Raw genomic sequence first — 19,021 nt, 5'->3', positions numbered from 1 at the left:
TAGGCTTGGAAGATAAAGATGCAAAACCTGAGGAAGGGGGCAAGATGTCTATCCCCAAATGACAGATTGGTTGAAGAGATGCTCAACTTCAGAATGATTAGGGAAATGCAAAGAAAACATCCAGGAGAGAAAAGCTGACAGCTGTCAGAAATGGCCACAAAAAAGATCTTTCCATACTGGGACAGGCTAGGACTATGAAACAGGAACCTCTGGGGTTAGGAGACCAAACACTGGTACCACCGCCTTGGAGAGGAATTTGGCATTATTTAGGAAGGTTGGCCCAGCAACTCCACTTTTAGGGTACTTGGCCTGGAGAAAGCCTCCCACCTGTGTAGGAACAGGTATTTCTTGGCGGCTTTGTCTGAAATCGCAAATGGTTGGCAACGTTCTAAATGCCTGCCGATAAGGAAGTGGACACCAATGAATTAAGGGGTATTTTAATATGATGGAATTCTTTTTTTTTTTTTGCAGTACGCGGGCCTCTCACTGTTGTGGCCTCTCCCATTGCGGAGCACAGGCTCCGGACGCGCAGGCTCAGTGGCCATGACCCACGGGCCCAGCCGCTCCACAGCATATGGGATCCTCCCGGACCGGGGCACGAACCCGTGTCCCCTGCATCGGCAGGTGGACTCCCAACCACTGCGCCACCAGGGAAGCCCAATATGATGGAATTCTAAACAACAGAGAAAATGAACTGAAATAAAGCTACCTGTACCAACATAGATAAATCTGGAAAACAAAATGTGAGTGGGGAAAAAAAAGGCAAGTTGCAGATGGATACTTTCAGTGTGATACTTTTATATTTTCAGAACAAAATAGCATCCAATTATGAAACTTACACAGGCGGTAGAATGGCCGCTACAGATCCATTCTCCATCCTTCACTCTGCTCTGCATTGCTGGGGGTTAAGCTGTAGGGATTCCCTTGTATTCTGGCTTCCTTTAGGGTTTGGCCAAAGGGAGGCACCAGCAGGCGATCAGTGGGCAGAAGAAACAAGACCATCTGAGTTGGCTGTTTCCCACTACTAAAGACCATGGCTCCTGGTGGTGGCCCCCTCCAAGCTTTGGTAATTGCTCACTCCCCTTGCCTCAGTTTTTGCATTCATAAAATGGGCATGATAAAAAAATACCTACCTCCTAAGGTCATCATGTGGAGTTGGTGAGGGTAGGCTCCTGGCACAGTGCCTGGTGGGTTATAAACACTCAGCAAAAGTTAGCTTGGATTATTATTATTATTTATTTATTTTGTGGTACGCAGGACTCTCACTGTTGTGGCCTCTCCCGTTGCGGAGCACAGGCTCCAGACGCGCAGGCCCAGCGGCCATGGCTCACGGGCCCAGCCGCTCCGTGGCATGTGGGATCTTCCCGGACCGGGGCACGAACCCGTGTCCCCTGCATTGGCAGGCGGACTCTCAACCACTGTGCCACCAGGGAAGCCCTTGGATTATTATTAATCACACCCTTTGTCCATTCCTTCAAAGAATATCTTCCCTTTTTCTTTTTTCCCCCCCTCTTTTTTAAACATAAAATTCTCATGGCTCCCTTTAATATGACTTGAAATTTCAAAATACAGGTCCACAAGAAATCTCTCATCTGAAACCAAGGGAGCCAAATGTGCTTTGGAGTTCAGAACTTTGGGGTTTTATAAATGTAATGTGTTGCATGTACTTTATATCAATGACTCACATACTCGAACATGAATCAGAATCACCAGGAGGGTTTGGTGAAGCACAGAAGTCTGGGACCCATCCCTGAAGTTTTGATTCCATAGGTCTGGGGTGGAGCTTGAGAATTCCTATGTTTTGCAAGTTCCCAGGTGATGCTGCTGCTGGCCTGGGGACCACACCATGAGAACAAATGCGATCTACTATATAACATCCCTGGGTCAGCACCCCATAATCAAACATTAATATTTCTGCTGTGAAATGTTAATGAAAGAATATAAATAGCCTTATGTCAGTTCAGATTAGGTTTAGCTGTTCAGTGAGCTTTTGTAAACCGATGAAAAACCTTTCACTTTTCAGAGAATTTTGGATTTGGGAAGAGAATGTAAGGAATTGTGGAGTTATAAATGAAATCTCATGACCAAAGATGAAAGCATACACAAAACAGTAACGTTAGATTACGCTTTTTTAAAAAACTACACTTGACCCACCACCAGCAGGAACTGTGAAATGTTTGTAGAATGAATGAAAATGTTTCTCTTTAAAGAGAAAACAGTGTATGTTTTCTATTGGCCACCAGGTGGCAGCAATAGCTCTCTAGCCAAGTTGGTGGCAGGGCTGGGGGGTGGGTTGGGTTGTACTGGATGGAGAATGGTGCTCTTTGCTTTCATATGAGAAAGCCGGGCTGGTGGTAGCTGCTCTGGAAGAGTGTTTGGGAATTCCTATTGCTGTGTTACACACTATCCCAAAATTTAGGGGGGTAAACAACCATTTTATCGTACTCATGAATTCAGTGCCAAATTCCAAATTTGGAAAGGGCATGGCAGGGACAGCCTGTCTCTGTTCCACGTGTCTGGGGCATCAGCTGGAAGGACTCAACAGTTGGGAGCTGGAATCATCTGGAGGCATCTTCACTCACATGCCTCACGATTGGTGCTGGCTGTGAGCTAGGACCTCAGCTAGATGGTCAGCAGGAGCCCACATAGGCTCTCTCGATGCGGTCCCTCTGTGCAGGCTAGCTTGGGCTTCCTCACAACATGACAGGTGGGTTCCAGCATGCGTGTCTCCACCCAGCTTCAATGGGAGAGGACATAGACCTCCACTGGATGGGAGGAATGTCAAGGTCACTGTATTAGTTTGCCAAGGCTGCTATAACAAAATACCGCTTAAACAATAGAAATTTATTTCTCACAGTTCTGGAGGCTAAAAGTCCAAGAAAAGTTGCCGGCAGGTTTGTTTTCTCCTGAGGTCTCTCTCCTTGGCTTGCAGACAACTGCCCTCTTGCTGTGTCCTCATGTAGTCTTTCCCACGTGCTCACACACCCTGTGCTTCTGTCTGTCCAAATTTCCTCCGCCTATAAGCACAACAGTCAGATGAGTTTAGAGCTCTAATCCCTAATGGCCTCATTTTAACTTAATCACCTCTTTAAAACCCTATCTTAATGCAATCACTGAGGTACTGGGGTTAGGACTTCAACATATGAATTTGGGGGACACAGTTCAGCCAATAACAGTCACACTGCCAGAAGATTATGTGGGGTCGGAGATGTTACTACGGGTATCTTGGGGAAACACAGTGTGCCCTGGCACCCCTCCTTCAGTTGCCCCATGCACTCCAATGGCATCAGAGTTTGTTAAGCACATTGTACTCATCCTACCCCTATGCCTTTGAATACGCTGTGTTCTCTGCCTGGGAGACCCTCACCTGCCATTCTCTAATGGGCACTCTTATTCACCCATCCAGAGCATCCCTGACCCTGTCCCCAGTTGACCACCATTATCTTTACCACCAGCCTTGTCACACTGGTCACAACCACTGCCATTTATGGATTGCTTCTTTGTGCCAGGCTAAGTTCTACTGATCTTATTTAATTCTTAACAACATCTGTGGGGTTGGTTTTACAGATGAAGAAACCAATGGCCGGAGTGAGGAATTTATTAGCCCAGTGCCACAGGACAAGTAAGTGGCAGAGTCAAGACTCAAACCCAGTTCTGCCTGCTCCAGAGCCTGTGTTTGTCACCTCTTTCCTTATTGGACCTTTGATTACCTCCTCTGTGCCGCTCCCACCCCTGGTTCAACCCTCTCATCAAAGCATCAGTCCCCTGCAATAATTCACATCGCACCAGCTCTGGTCCCATCTGCTGGTCTCACCTGCTTATGCCTGGGCTGCTCCGGGGAAGGTCTGACCTGAGCTTATGAACAGGCTGAGGGCCAAGCATGCCTTGCACGTTTCAGTGTATTTACATTACATGATTACGCCATCACGCTAATGGTTCCCAAGGAGCCACACCTCCCGATATCCACACCTTTGTGTAGCTCCCTCCCACCTTGACTTGGGGTTTGTCTGTGGGACTCGCTGTGGTCAGTGGGACATCAGCAAATGTGATGAAAGCAGGAGCTTGAAAAGTGCTTGTGTACTGAGCCTGGCTCTCTTGGAACACGGCCACCTTGTGGACAAAACTGGGGTAGATTGAGGATGAGAGACCAAGCCCACCGCGGCCACGCCTCCTGGTCCAGGAATCCCAGCTGAGGCCTAGATGTCCCGTGGTCTTAAGCCAGTGTGCATGTTTTGCCTTGTTTTTACAAGCCTGTGTTGTTATCACGGATTTGTCTTCTTCACTGGCCTCGTAATCTCACGGATTGCCTTCCTTTGCCCAAATTCATCCAGCTTGTGAGTGGAGGATCCAGAATTTCAACCCAGATCTGTCTAGAAAGCTATAATAATAACAACTACAACAACAATAACATTGTCATTATTAAATAATGTTATTTATTAATTATTATAAAATAATTATTATTTTACATTCTTGCTCTAATCCTGTATTGTATATCAAGGACATTATAGATTTTAACTTTATTTTAATGTATTTTATGATTTTATCACCAAATTCTTTTGTTTTTCATGATCGTAAACTATTCTTTAATTTCCTGGTTTTTCTCTTTATGTTGGAACGGCCATGATGTTGCCTCTCTGCAGTCCAGTTCTCTGTTCTATTATATCAATATAGTATTTTGCCTGTTTTCTTTTTTCTCTTGTTCTTTTGCTCTAGAGCCAGTCTTATGGTTGGTCTGTGCATGTTTGTAGCAGGTATAAGCCAGATCCTTGAGGTCCAGCCTGAAAACTCTGCTGTCATCATGCAAGCACGGTCCAGCCCGCTCCACCCCCAAATGTTACAACTCGACTTTCTTTTCAAACACCATGAAGGGAAATACAAAATACCCAGAAACTTAAACCCTCTTTTCGCCCTGTCCACTTACTTCACATGCCCAAAGTCCTTGCCCTCTGCCCACCTCCTGCCTCTCTCTCTGACTCTCTCTCTGTCTCTCTCTTTTCCTTCCAACTTCTTCCACTTTCTTCCAGCGTCTGCACTTCTGTCTCCCTCTCCCCATTTCCTGCGTCACAAGACTTGCTTAACTACTTTAAAAAAAAAAAAAATCCAGGGCTTCCCTGGTGGTGCAGTGGTTGGGAATCCGCCTGCCAATGCAGAGGACACAGGTTCGAGCCCTGGTCCGGGAAGATCCCACATGCCGCGGAGCAACTAAGCCCGTGAGCCACAACTACTGAGCCTGCGCTCTAGAGCCAGTGAGCACAACTACTGAGCCTATGCGCCACAACTACTGAAGACTGCATGCCTAGAGCCTGTGCTCTGAAACAAGAGAAGCCACCGCAATGAGAAGCCCGCACACAGCAACAAAGACCCAACACAGCCAAAAAAAAAATAAGTAAATTAAAAAAAAAAAATCCAGTAGTGGGGCTTCTCTGGTGGTCCAGTGTGGAAGACTCTGTGCTCCCAATTCAGGGGGCCTGGGTTCGATCCCTGGTTGGGGAACTAGATCCCACATGCATGTCACAACTAAGAGTCTGCATGCCGCAACTAAGAAGTCTACATGCCGCAACTGAGTCCACATGCCACAACTAAGAAGTCCGCATGCCACAACTAAAAAGATCCCACAAGCTGCAACTTAACATGCCACAGTGAAGATCCCATGTGCTGCAACTAAGACCTGGCACAGCCAAAATAAATTTGAAAAAAATCCAATAGATTCTCCATTCAGGTCATTAGAACTAATAAGAGTTCTTCAAGGTTGTTAGATACAACATCAATAAAAAAACACCAATGATAAAAATCAATTATGTTCTTATATACCAGTAACAAACAATTAGAAATTGTCCTTTTACAAAAGATGCCATTTACAATAACAATAAAAGCTTACAAGGTGTCTAGGAATAAACCTGCATGATATCTTTATGGGGAAAATTAGAAAACCGTAATGTGAGACATTAAAAGAAACTTAAATGTTTCATAATTTAATAAAAGGAAAGTACACAAAATAAAGAACCTATACAAAATCCATGTGAAGAAGATATATATCCCATTATCAAACCAGGCAAAGGATGTGAATGGGGAATGTTCAAAAGAAATATAAATGACCAGAAATCAAAGAAGTATTCGTTAAGCCACAGTGTGATATAATTTACTGATTATTAGAAAGAGCACTTAAAATTGTAAATATGTAGGATTGGTCAAAGTGTGAAAAAATGCGTGGATACCTTTAGGGAGAGTGTAAATTGATATTGTTTTTGTACAGTGATTTGACAATATTTGTCAACATTTAAAATCTCCTTTGGTCTGGCAGGTTCACTTGTGGTAGTGTATCCTTCCTGAATATGTGTGTATGCAGGGATGTTTGTTGCAGCACTATTTGTAAGAGAATAATCTTGGAAACATTTATTAATATGCCATTCAAGAGTGGAATCATTAAATAAATTATGGCATGAAACATAATGGAATACTATTCAAATGTTTAAATGAATGGGTTGCTTCACAAAGAATGGAAATATATGAACGCAACTTTCGAAGTCTTATTTGAATAAAGGAAAAAGGTACATTCCCATTTTTGGTTAGAAGATTCAATAAAGAAAAAATACCATCTTTCATCTTTCAATCTACAATTTTAATGGGATGCAATTAAGTATTCTGACAGGATTATTTTGGAACTTAACAAATTGACTCCAAAGATTATGCAGGAAAATCAAGCAAAGTCCTGGAGAGAGAGAGAGAAATTTGAAAAGATAAACTCTGCCACATCTCAAAGTGTATTATAAAGTGAGAGTAATAGTTCATTATGAATTCAGGAATAGACAGAGAGATGAATGGGACAGATGAGTGAGTCTGAAAGTAGACCGAAAAAATAAGGTCATTTAATAAATAATAAAGATGGCATTTAAATCAGTGGAGAAAAGATGGATTACTCAATAAATACTGTTAGTACAATTGACTAGTCATCTGAAAAGAAATTCCACTGGAGTCCTACCACAAACCTGCACGAAGATGAATTCCAACCGGATAAATAAATCATGGTACAAGCACACAACAAAATACTATACAGCAATGGGAATGAATGAACCATGGCTGTGCGCAACATGGATGCATAGTAAAGACAATGTTTAGAGATGCATAATTGGGTGGTCAAACTATAAAGGGCACGAAAAGGAATACTATAGAAATTGGTATAGTGGTTTCCTACAAGGGGAAAGGAGATTTTGATCGAGAAAGATCGTACTGGAGTGTCCTGGTGGGGAAGGCGAGTGGCAATGTTCTGTTTCTTGACCATTGTGACTGCACAACTGTTCATTTTACAACTTGTTAGGTTGTCCATTTACGTTTATGCCATTATGTAGTTCATTTTTTACATAAAATGTTTACAATAACTAAGTATATAGGAAGAAAAAGTAGGGCTTTGGTTTTGTTTTGTTTTTCGTTTTCTCAGTGTGAGCAAGGCTTTTCTAAGGATAACATGAAACCCAAAAGCACTTTTAAAAGATTGCTTGATTTGAGCCCATAACAAATTCTGCATGGAAAAACACCTCCACAAAGTCAAACAACAAACACCCATTATGGGAAAATGTTTGCAATTATATCATATTTCTTAGTATAAAAGAGCAGAGGATTAGAGGGTGGTTTTTCAGAATCTTGTGAATGCATTATTCATTAAACATAATATAAAAATAAATACAGGGAAAAAAGAACGTGGCAGCTGTTTTTGTATTGATGTAGGGTGATCTCCAAGGTATACTGTTATGTAGTGTGCTAATATTTGGGTAAAAAGTGTACGTATATGTGGATAGCCGGGATGCATTCTCCTGGTGTTTTTTGTCATGTTGGTGGCAGATATACACACATTTTTTTTTTGCACATGTGTTTTTAAAGGATGGAAGAGAAGCAACACCACATGCAGTGATATTGAGTGATGTCTACAACAAACCGCTACAGACAAACAAAACAAGCTAGACAAGAGTAGTGTTACTTTTGTTTCTTTTTTTTTCTCGCGGTACGCGGGCCTCTCACTGTTGTGGCCTCTCCCGTTGCGGAGCACAGGCTCCGGATGCGCAGGCTCAGCGGCCGTGGCTCACGGGCCCAGTCGCTCTGCAGCATGTGGGATCTTCCCGGACCGGGGCACGAACCCGTGTCCCCTGCACTGGCAGGTGGACTCTCAACCGCTGCGCCACCAGGGAAGCCCCCTTTTGTTTCCTTTAATGGAAAATTTCAAAGCACATACAAAAAGTAGAGAGAGAAGTATAGTTCACCATTATGTACCTATCCCCCCTATTCATGATAAAAACCACATGGCTATTCTTGTTTCATCTATACCTCCCTCCCACTCCCCTCCACCCCACTTGATTATTTTGGAGCAAATCCCAGACATACCATTTCATCTGCAGATACTTCAGTATGCACCTCCATAAGCTCTCTCTCTCTCTCTCTCTCTCTCTCTCTCTCTCTCCATACCACTGTCATATCTAAAAATTAAAACCTATCAATAATTCTTTCATACAATCAAATATCCAGACACTGTTCAGCCTTCCCAGATTTTGCCAGGAGTATATCTTCTTTACCAGTTGATTTATCAGCACTGAGGTCTGCAGGTCTACACTTAATATCTGTGTTATGGTTCCAATGGCTTTTAATACACAGGTCCCCTTCTTTTTATCCCCTTTGCAATTTATTTAAGGGGAAAAATGTTTAATTTATAGGTTCTCCCACTTTGTTCCTTTCCTCCCTTCTGTGCAAGTAATTTGATGGAAGAAAAAAGAAGAAGGTTGTTTATCCTGGCGAGTTCTCTGCATTCTGGATTTTGCTGATGGCAACCCTATGGTGTCATCATGTTTGGGACAGATTTTGCTCACTTGCCCCATTCAGGTCCACCTTCCACCCTTCTTTACATTGCTCTGCCCCAGTAGGCTCCATCACCCAGGCTTTCTTGCCCTCTGGTTTCAGTTGGCTTTGGCCAATGGGGAGCCCTGGTAGGAATGGGAGGGAGGGAGAAGAATGAGGTCAAAGTGTTTATTTCCCCGACTCCCTCTGTGCAAGGCCACCTTGGGATGGCTGTGCTTCTTGACTGAAGGTAACTGTTCCTCTCAAGACAGCTGTTCCACACAACTGCCTCCCCTTCCAGGTTCTGGTATTTTCTCCCTCCTACTGGCAAAGGCTTCTCTGTCCCTCATTCCAGGATCCTGCGCTATCCTTCACGTTCTACCTTCACCTTTGTAATAAACCCTCTTCTCATTTTCCTAACCTGAGTGCACCATCTGCATCCTGTCGGGACTCTAATTTATACAAGTTTCTCTGTCTCCAGTATTTTCAATAAACCGGCAGTTAAGTCTGAAGCTTGATCAGATTTGGACTAAACATTTTTTTGTAAGAATACTTCATGGTTGATGTTCAATATGCTACATCATATCACATCAGAAGGCACACGATATCCATCCATTACAAAGATCCCCGTCAGCTTTTTGCCAAATGGTTTTCAGCTGTCGTTGATCTCTGTCTCTTGCCATTATCAGGAGTTAGAAAATAATGGTATTCTATCATTCTTTCTTCATTCATTAGCTGGAAAGACTCTATAATGAAAAATTCCCTTACCATCTACGTGGTTACCGTGGGGTCCAGTTTGTACGGGAAAGGCAGGATCCATGCCTGCTTCTTTCCCTTCTTTCTCTTTACCAGTTTTCAAATGATGAGCTGGATCCTCCAAAGATAACCAATGATGAATTCATGGATTTCAATAGTTGATGTTTTAACCCTTCATTTTTGTTCTTTCTGATGTTCAAGTTGTCCGATGTTTTGGCCAGTGGGTTGGAGCCACTGAGTTCTTTTGATGTGATCCCAGGAGTTTTCAGGAGTCTTTGATCGTTTCCTCACTTTCTGATGCAACAAGATACTCCAGGCTCATCTTATATATTTCCTGCCCCAGAACTGGAATCAGCCATTTCTCCAAGGAGCCCTGGTTCCTTTTAATGAGAAATGATATTTGAGAAGCCACATGAGGGATATTCCTTGATACTGGGCTGTTCATTATTTCTAGATCATATTTCAGCTCAGAAATTAATACTTTTAGAGAGAAAATACATCATGTGCTCTTACTGATATTCGTGATTCAAATTTAGGATTACAGGACTTTAATTTTTTGATTTTATATTTTTATGCCTTGTAACTTATGCTGAAAATCTTGGTTCCTAAACACATTAACATAATTATTTACATATATATACATAAATAATTATATCTTCACAGTAACTACACCAATGCTATTACTAACAACATAATTACTGAAAACAGTAAGATTTCTTTGCAGTTCTTTTTTGTTCTTAGAATATATCCCACTAAAGATGTACATTCAACTACTGGGTTTTTTTCTCTTTCTTCTAAAAGTCACTTAAAGTCACCTAATTAAAGTCACCTAATTAAAGATTTAAAATAAGACCTCTCTGTGTGAGTAAGCTACCAACTTGATATCTAATAATTAGCTTCATTTGTTTTACTTTGCTTCTGATTTTTAAGGCTCGTGCTTTTATCTCGATTGAAATTGGTTTGTTTCATAATTGTGTATAACATATACATGATTACAGAGCCAAATATAGAAAGCATGCACTGTTAATTTAAAATCATAGTCATAGGAGAAAGAAGGAAATTGCTAAGCTCTTCTAGCCAATACAGACAACTTCAAAACAGCTCTACCTTCATTTTTAAAAACAGAGCTGTCAAATAAAATGTTATTACTAGGGCAACATATAATTAAGCAAGGCTGCCAATTTTTTTTAAGATTTAAAAAATTTTATAGATATCAATTTTTTTAGGATTTTTAAAAAACAGTACATGATTACATTTCTCTAAAACCCAAGTGACTTAAAAGAATTCTTTGTTACATTTAACATTTGCAACCAAATTCAGAACAGGATGAGGGTCCATATTTTATCAGAACAGGCTCTTTGGGCCAGTTTTCTACGGCTCTCAGGAGACTGTTTTTCAGAACAGGATGAGGGTCCATATTTTATCAGAACAGGCTCTTTGGGCCAGTTTTCTACGGCTCTCAGGAGACTGTTTTTCAGAACAGGATGAGGGTCCATATTTTATCAGAAGAGGCTCTTTGGGCCAGTTTTCTACGGCTCTCAGGAGACTGTTTTTCAGAACAGGATGAGGGTCCATATTTTATCAGAACAGGCTCTTTGGGCCAGTTTTCTACGGCTCTCAGGAGACTGTTTTTCCAAGCTGGCAGGGGAAGAGGGAACATCCTTCTTATCTGAGATACTCTTCACTAGGAATTGTCAATGAGGAGGACCTCCAGTCTCAAGGCCAAGCCCTGGAATCCCATTAAATAGCAGGAAGTGAAAAGAGCAGACTCAAACTCAGAATATGTGAAAGAAAAGGGCAATGAGAAGTTTTAAGATTCTGCCTCCAGAATTCACAAAGAGCTAAAACCAAGTTATTTCAGGTTCCCAAGATACACCTCTGCTCTGACTTTCTTCATCCAACCAGATTTCTCTGGAAACTTTTAAAAATGTGGTCCTCCAAAATCAGCCCTAATTCAGAAAAGAACCTTTGGGAAATTTTGCATCTGTGTCATCGTTGATGCTCCCCAGAAAGCTGCTAGGTGGTACCAAAGAATCTGTTCCATAAGCCATGCCTTGGCACACACAGAGGGGATGCTAGGATTAACTGGGTGTAGTTGGTAGGTCCCCAAATTTCCCAGTGTATCTCAATAATCTTGTAAGAGATTTCTACTGTCAGATCCAGAATGTGGGAAAAGCTGCCAAGAAAAGGGGAAGATCATCTTTCCCCACACCCTGCCTGTTTTAGCATTTGGGGGTACCTTCTCACAATGGCTAAAGGACTATGACAAAAGCTGACAGGATCGCTATCAACAAAAGGATTAGTTCATACTCTTGGAATGCCCTTTACCATGAATAATGACCAGGGCACGGATACTGCTGGACTATAAAGCCTTACAGGTTTAAAACAATGATGAAATCCAATCCAAATTACTGCTGAAGTGTCCCAAGCTGGGGAATTATCCAGCACGTAAAGAGGAGCTTTACCTCCCTCCACCATTAAAAGTAAAGAGTTCCCAGAAGTCTGTCCAGGTTGGGGAATGCCCAGGCCATCCCCACATGGTTGCCCCGGCTGGGGCATGATAAGATATAGCCCACCCTCAGCCAGATGTTCATCAAAACGTTATGCAGGCTGGAGAGTGCCAAGCAGCTGAATTCATCCCCCAATTCTTGTTGTCCAGGTCGAGGAATGGCTGTCAGGAGAATCCCACTGCATTTCCTCTGGAACAGCTAGGCACCAGCCAGAGGGGAAGCCCCCTCTCCCATCCTGTTCCGCATTCCTGAGAAGAATGTGCAGGCTGAGATTAGTGGCCAAGGCCATGTCCTCCTCCTGTCCCAACTTTCCTGTCCCAGGAAGAGCTGACGAGGAGGTAAACATAAAAGACCATCTTTTTAGATTTCTCCAAGACTATTGACTAAATAAAACAATATTAACAATGTAATGTGGAACATAAGTAATAGTAAGTAATATAAGTAATAGTAAAACATTAGTAATAGTAATAAGAACATAATAGTAAAACATAAGTAGAACATAAGTAATAGTAAAACACATGATACCAAAGGCAAATTCCTAAAGCGGCAAAAGGAGTTATACATGGTAACATTCTTACACTGTATGTGAAGTGTTACAGATTAATTCATGGCAGACTGTAACAAATTAAGGATGTAAACTGTAATCTTTGGAACAACTACCAAAAAAATAATATAGAGAGGCACAATTAGATAGAGATGAAATGGAACACTGAGAAATTACACGTGGCTAGATGATGTGCCTTGGTCAATGAAAGCTGAGTAGGTGTGACATGTGTTACTTCTGGTGGAAGCATTTCGGAGCCGGTACTTGACTCTGGATGTTCTCTTTTCTCGCTTTGTGTTGAGATGGCAGGATCCAAAGACGGTGCGCAGTGATTGTGCGCAACAATTCCCCCCAACCTACACACACGCTGACGTTCACTGAACGCACAACATAGAAAATAAACCTTGTGTTAAGCCTCTGAGATTTTTGATATTTGATGGATACACTTGCATTCCTGGAATAAAACCCATTTGGTCACCATATAGTATTTTTTTTTTAATGTGCTGGTAGATTCCGTTTGTAAATAATTGTGTTTACTTCATTGATATCTTTAAGTGAGATTGGGCTATGATTTTCTTTGTGTGTGTGTGGAATGGGGGGCGGAGGGTGGTGGTAATCTATCAGATTTTGATAACAATGTTATACTCACTACATAAAAATAATTTAGATGGTGTCTTCTGTTTCCTGCGTTCTGAAAAAGTTTAAGGAACATTGGAAATATCTAGTCTTTAAAGGTTAATAGAATTCTGTGAACTTAATTGGACTTGGAGTTTTCTTTCAGGGGGTAGCTCTGGGGTACCTTTCTTTAGTTCATCTATGGAAATAGGTCTGTTTGGACTTTATGTATCTCTATTAGGACCAATTATATTTTTCTAAAAAATTAACTATCTCACCTAGATTTTCAAATGTATTTGCTGAGACTTGTGCAAGGTAGTTATACTTTTTTTCCTATTTTGATATTTGTTTCTTTTTTATTTCGTGTATTTTGCTTTCTCTATTCTTTCTAGTAGTTTTAAAATTTTGTTGGTCTTTTCCTAGTAGGTTTTCTAGTAGTTCTTAAACTGTGTTGAATTTTTAAAAAAAATAACAGCTGATTTATTTTACTATTTTTGTTTTTAAATTATTCAGTTTCTTTTAATAACTTTCTGGTTTTATACATTTCTGTTAGAGTTGGATGCCATTTAATTTTTCTTTATTGTGTAAGTCATCTTGTCTTCTTTTTTCCTAGAGGCCAGAGGATTTCTTTTTTTACCAGCACTTAGAGTTTGACATAATAATTTTGCTAGGATTTTTCTTAGATTTAACACTTCTGAGTCAGTTTTCCCTACCATTCACATGGTATGTCTTTACAGTATTTATATTCAGGGAGTTTTCCTTTCAGAGGGAGGAAAGTTTTATTGAATTACCATTTTATTTATTTTAATTTATTTAATTATTTTTGGCTGCGTTGGGTCTTTGTTGCTGCGCGCGGGCTTTCTCTAGTTGCGGCGAGGAGGGGGCTGCTCTTCATTGCGGTGCACGGGCTTCTCATTGCGGTGGCTTCTCTTGTTGTGGAGCACAGGCTCTAGGCACACAGGCTTCCGTAGTTGTGGCAGGCGGGCTCAGTAGTTGTGGCTCACGGGCTTAGGTGCTCTGCGACATGTGGGATCTTCCTGGACCAGGGATCGAAACTGTGTCCCCTGCATTGGCAGGTGAATTCTTAACCACTGCACCACCAGGAAGTCCCTGAATTACCATTTTAAATATTAATTTTGTTCCACTGTTTTTCTTCAATTCCTCTTCAATACAGGTCAATATAGTTGAATTTCCTTCTTCGACTATATTCAGTTTGATTCGATTTCCATTGCCTCTTTTCCTTACCTATAACTTTCTCTAATTTTCTTTTTCCTTTCTTTTCAGTTGGATATCTTCACCCTTGTGCATCTTGAATTTAGGTTTATGAGATAATTTTTCCTTTTTATTCAGTTTCTTTGCTGAGTCCTTCCAGTTCCCGCTTCACATCTACCTCTGCTCAAAGTTTTTCATTTGCTTTGTGACTTCATTTGCATTGGCTTGTCCAATTTTTCTTTTAAGATTTTTTTTATATGGGCCATTTTTAAAGTCTTTATTGAATTTATTACAATATTGCCTCTTTTCTATGTTTTGGGTTTTTTGGCCGTGAGGCATGTGGGATCTTAGCTCCCTGACCAGGGATCAAACCCACACCCCCTGCATTGGGAGGCAAAGCCTTAACCACTGAACCGCCAAGGAATTCCCTGGCTTGTCTAACTTTAATTCATGCTGGAATGCTGCATTACAGTTTTCTTTTGCCTGTAGTGGCTATTTCTTTTTTTTTTTTTTCTTTTTTGGTTCTATCTGCTTAAAAGTTTTGGTCTTTTCTTACTGTGTCCCCACAAGAGTGCCGCAGTTTTATTAATGTTCATATTTGGGCATATGTTAAATTTACTTAAACGGCTATTAGCAGGAGGATGCGGACACGAAGCGGGGCAGGGAAAGGGTTTGGGTTTCCTCGAGGGCTCCCCCTCCTGGTGCTATAGGGAGAGACAAATTCTTTACTATTTGGCACCTTTTTGTGGTCAGGCTTCCTCTGATCCAAACTTGCTTTATTAAGTCTCGAATTGCCAGCCCCTTCTGTGCTTCCCTTCAAGCCACCTCTGGCTTCCACGGTGCCTCCCTCAACCCCAGAAGGGGTGCCTTTCCAAGACTGTCTGCTCTGGTCCTGTGTACTTTCCAAGCCTCTCCCTTTCTTCTCCATCATTACCAGTGCTTACCGGGGAATAAACCTTTGTTGTTATCCAGATTCTGACATGGTTAGGACTCCTCCCTCTTATGGGCAACTTATTTGCTTCTTTATGGCTTAACAACTTCCCATCCATACTCAGATTAATTCCCAGACTCAACCTGGCCATCTCTGTTAAGTCTCCCAGGGAGGCCATAACAAATTATCACAAGCTTGGTACCTAAAACAAGAGACTTATTCTGGATACCAGATGAGGTGTCATCGGGCCACACTCTATGAAGGCTCTAGGGAGGAAGCCATCCCCACCTCTCCCAGCTTCTAGTGGCTCCTGGTATTCTTTGACTTGTGATGGCGTAACTCCCATCTCTGTCTCTGTCTTCACATGGCCTTTGTCCCTTTGTTGTCAAATCTCCCTCTCCTTCCTCTTATAAGGACACCATTCATTGGATCTGGGGCCCACCCTATATCCAGGATATCGTTATCAAGATCCTTAATTACATTTGCGAAGAGTCTATTTCCAAATAAGCTCACATTCACAGGCTTAGGGCCTGGACCTATCATTTGGGGGAAGAGGGGACACAATTCAAACCACTACATACACCACCCTGACTTTCCCTGTAGCACAGACTCATCTTGAACTCATGGTGACTTTAGTCAATGAAAATGTGGGAGATGTCTCCTGAGTCACCAGGACAATTGGATTCCACGGGGCTCTCTGGGCCCAAAAGGAAAAGGAGCAGATGGGCGAGAGGCAGAGACGAGTGCCTGGGCCACGGTGGGTGCTCAGAAACAGAAACTGAATTGGAGAATAGAGGACTTTACGGAAGGAAGGGACCAGAAAGGGCAACAACAGTCTGTCTGTGTGACTTCCCAGGGCTCGGCTGTCTTAGTCAACTTCTGATGCTCACCTGGCCTCCCTGACCTTGGCTGCTCTCCAAGGTGACGCTCCTAGCCACCAAGCAGAGGAGTGACAAGAGGACAGAGGTTTGCTGGGCTAGGGGAAATCCTGGGGCTGCCCTGGTTGCCAAGGGCTGCAGGAGGCTGAATGAGGGGAAGCAATGGAAAGAATGAAGTGGGGGGAAGGGGAAGGCTCCAGTCCCAGAAATTCCCAAGTTACCAGAATGCACTTGAGGGAATTATTTGCCTGTTTTTCCTGTTGGGTTTTATCCAGCGGCCTCTGCATATGCCTGCTTCTATAGGAATGATCCACAGGGTTTTGAGGGCCAGAGGGGCCAGCAGAGGCCAGAGGGAGAAGAGGAGGTAAACCTGTTGCTAGAGGATGAAAGGATGTGGCTTCCAGCTCGGGGTCCTCCCTTCCTCCTGAGCACAGCCATTCCGAAGACCATCAACCCCCATGCCAGCATTTCAGTGAGCCCAGCCCTTGGGAGGGCCCTAGGGAGAGGCTAGGAGTCCAGATACAGCTGCCTAGCCTAGCGTTCTCCTTTGCTCTGCCAAGGTACTGGACTTAGCCCGGAGGCTACAAGTACCAGACCCACTCCATTCCTGGATCTCATCTTCATCACAGCTCCTAAATAATGATCTCCCAAAAGCCAGGCACTTTGTCAATTTCACTTTATGATTCTGTCGATCTGTGCTTTATATACTTTGAGGCTATTTTATCAGGGGCATAGGTTAGCTTCAGGCTCGTTCTATCTTTTTGTGAATTGTTTATTACTAAGTTTCTCTTTCTAATAATAATTTTTGCTCTAAAGACTATTTTCCTGACGTTACTATTGCTATAGCAGACAAGTTGCTCAGTGTTCATTTGCCTGGTTTACCTTCCATCCCTTTACCTTTTATCTTTGTATCATGTTTTCAAAGCATCTTTTGCAAACAGCTTACAATCATATGTGTATTTTAAAACCAATTTATTTCTTTTCTCTTTTGACAGGCCCATTTACTTTACGATTAATACTTGAACTCATTTATACCATTTTATTTTGTACTTTTTATTAACTAGGCTACCTCTTCTCCCCACCCCACCCACTCCCAAACTTTCCTTCTACTACTGGACTTGGCTTTCCCTAATGTTTATATTTACATGCTCTATTTCTAGTCTCTCTGAGGTTACCCTTGCTGCATTAGTATTATTTATTCAGGGAGTTTATCCCAGGTTCCTCATTTCATGAGGGCCCAGGCTACGTATTTGGTCCCTGGTTAGGCATTTCAAAACTTCTAGTCCCTACCTGCCCTTAGGGCTTATTTCTAATAAGCCCTGAAACCTCAGGCTTGCCTCAGTGCCAACTTTTGGTTACCAATCTGGCTATGATTTTTTGTAGTCATTTCTGATTTCCAAGGTTTTCTGTGATATCTATGATTCCAAGCTCAGCATTACAACTTGTTAAGTTCTACTTTATCCCCACTTTTTGCATAGCTTGTAGCAGGTGCAAGGGGGTCTTCCTGGGTGAGCTTAGTCTGCCACTTTCCCGAAATCCTTAGGTGATTTCATTATCTCATTTAATCTTACTACAGGATAAAAGGAATTATTCCCATTTCCTAAATGAGGGGATAACTATCTGTCACACTGTTCTCTTTGTTTCATATTATTTAAAAATTTTTCCTCCTTAACAAATCCCCAATTAACAAGAAGTTAATGGGTTTTATTTTTAACCTACACTTTTAGTTAGAATAATGCTAGCTGCCGTAATAGATTAGGCCAAAGCTCTCAGTGGCTTAACATAGTAAGTTTATTTCTCACTCACTGAAGAATCTGCAGGGTCTCTGCTCCAAGCAGTCATTTAAGGATTCGGCTCCCTCCATCTTGTGGCCTCGTGCTCCTCTTGGGCCTTAGACTGCTCTCTATTCAGCCAGACGACGGGGAAAGAGAGACTCTTGTGGGAGGTTCATGGAAGCCAGCCCTGGAAATGGTGTATATCTCTTCTGTCCATATCCTACTGGCCGTAACCTGTTTGACTGCAAGAGAGGCTGGGAAATGTAGTGCAGCTGTGTGCCCAAAGGAAAGGGAAATGGATTTAGTGAACAGCCAGTCTCTCTGCCTACATTTTTTAATCCTCTGTTCTACCATTTTCTAATTATCTGGAAATGATTTAATTACAAAGTTCTGTTATGATAAACTTCATCTTATTCATTTAATCCCTTAGGTAGGCATGAAATAATCTTTGCATAGGGTATTTGTATGAATTCAGTTTCTCCATTTCTTGGTTTAGTGTTCTCTGCCTATATTTTAACACTTACATTTAACTTCTATTTTCTTACCTTTTCGCCTTCTTTGTTGCTTCGGTAAAACTTTTTATTTCCAGAAATGCCAATGGAAGGCAGTGGGGGCAAAAGGAGGGACACCCCTACCACATCTTAGCTGGGGAGAGAGGCCCCTAATCACCCTAGGTGGCCACCCAACCTTCAGGGATGCTCTGACTCAAACCCTGAGCCGGGCTGACCCCCCCATGCCAGACTCTCCCTCCCCTGGGCTATCTCCCCCTCCCACAACCCAGGCAGAAGCCCGAAGCTGGGCTATGGGAATCTACTCCTTCACGGCTGCCCTCAGATCATTCAGCTACAGTCACACCCACCTTCTCTCCACAAACAGTCCTGGCAGGGTCACAGGGAAGACTTGAGATGTCTCAATGAGTAGGGCTCCCCAGCTAAGGGGAAGCCGTCAGTGTGGACCCCTGATTTGTTCCTCTCAACAGA

Source organism: Neophocaena asiaeorientalis, unplaced genomic scaffold, assembly GCF_003031525.2.
Source record: "Neophocaena asiaeorientalis asiaeorientalis breed wild unplaced genomic scaffold, Neophocaena_asiaeorientalis_V1.1 scaffold82, whole genome shotgun sequence".
Taxonomy (NCBI): domain Eukaryota; kingdom Metazoa; phylum Chordata; class Mammalia; order Artiodactyla; family Phocoenidae; genus Neophocaena; species Neophocaena asiaeorientalis.
This window is presented reverse-complemented; position numbering follows the sequence as displayed.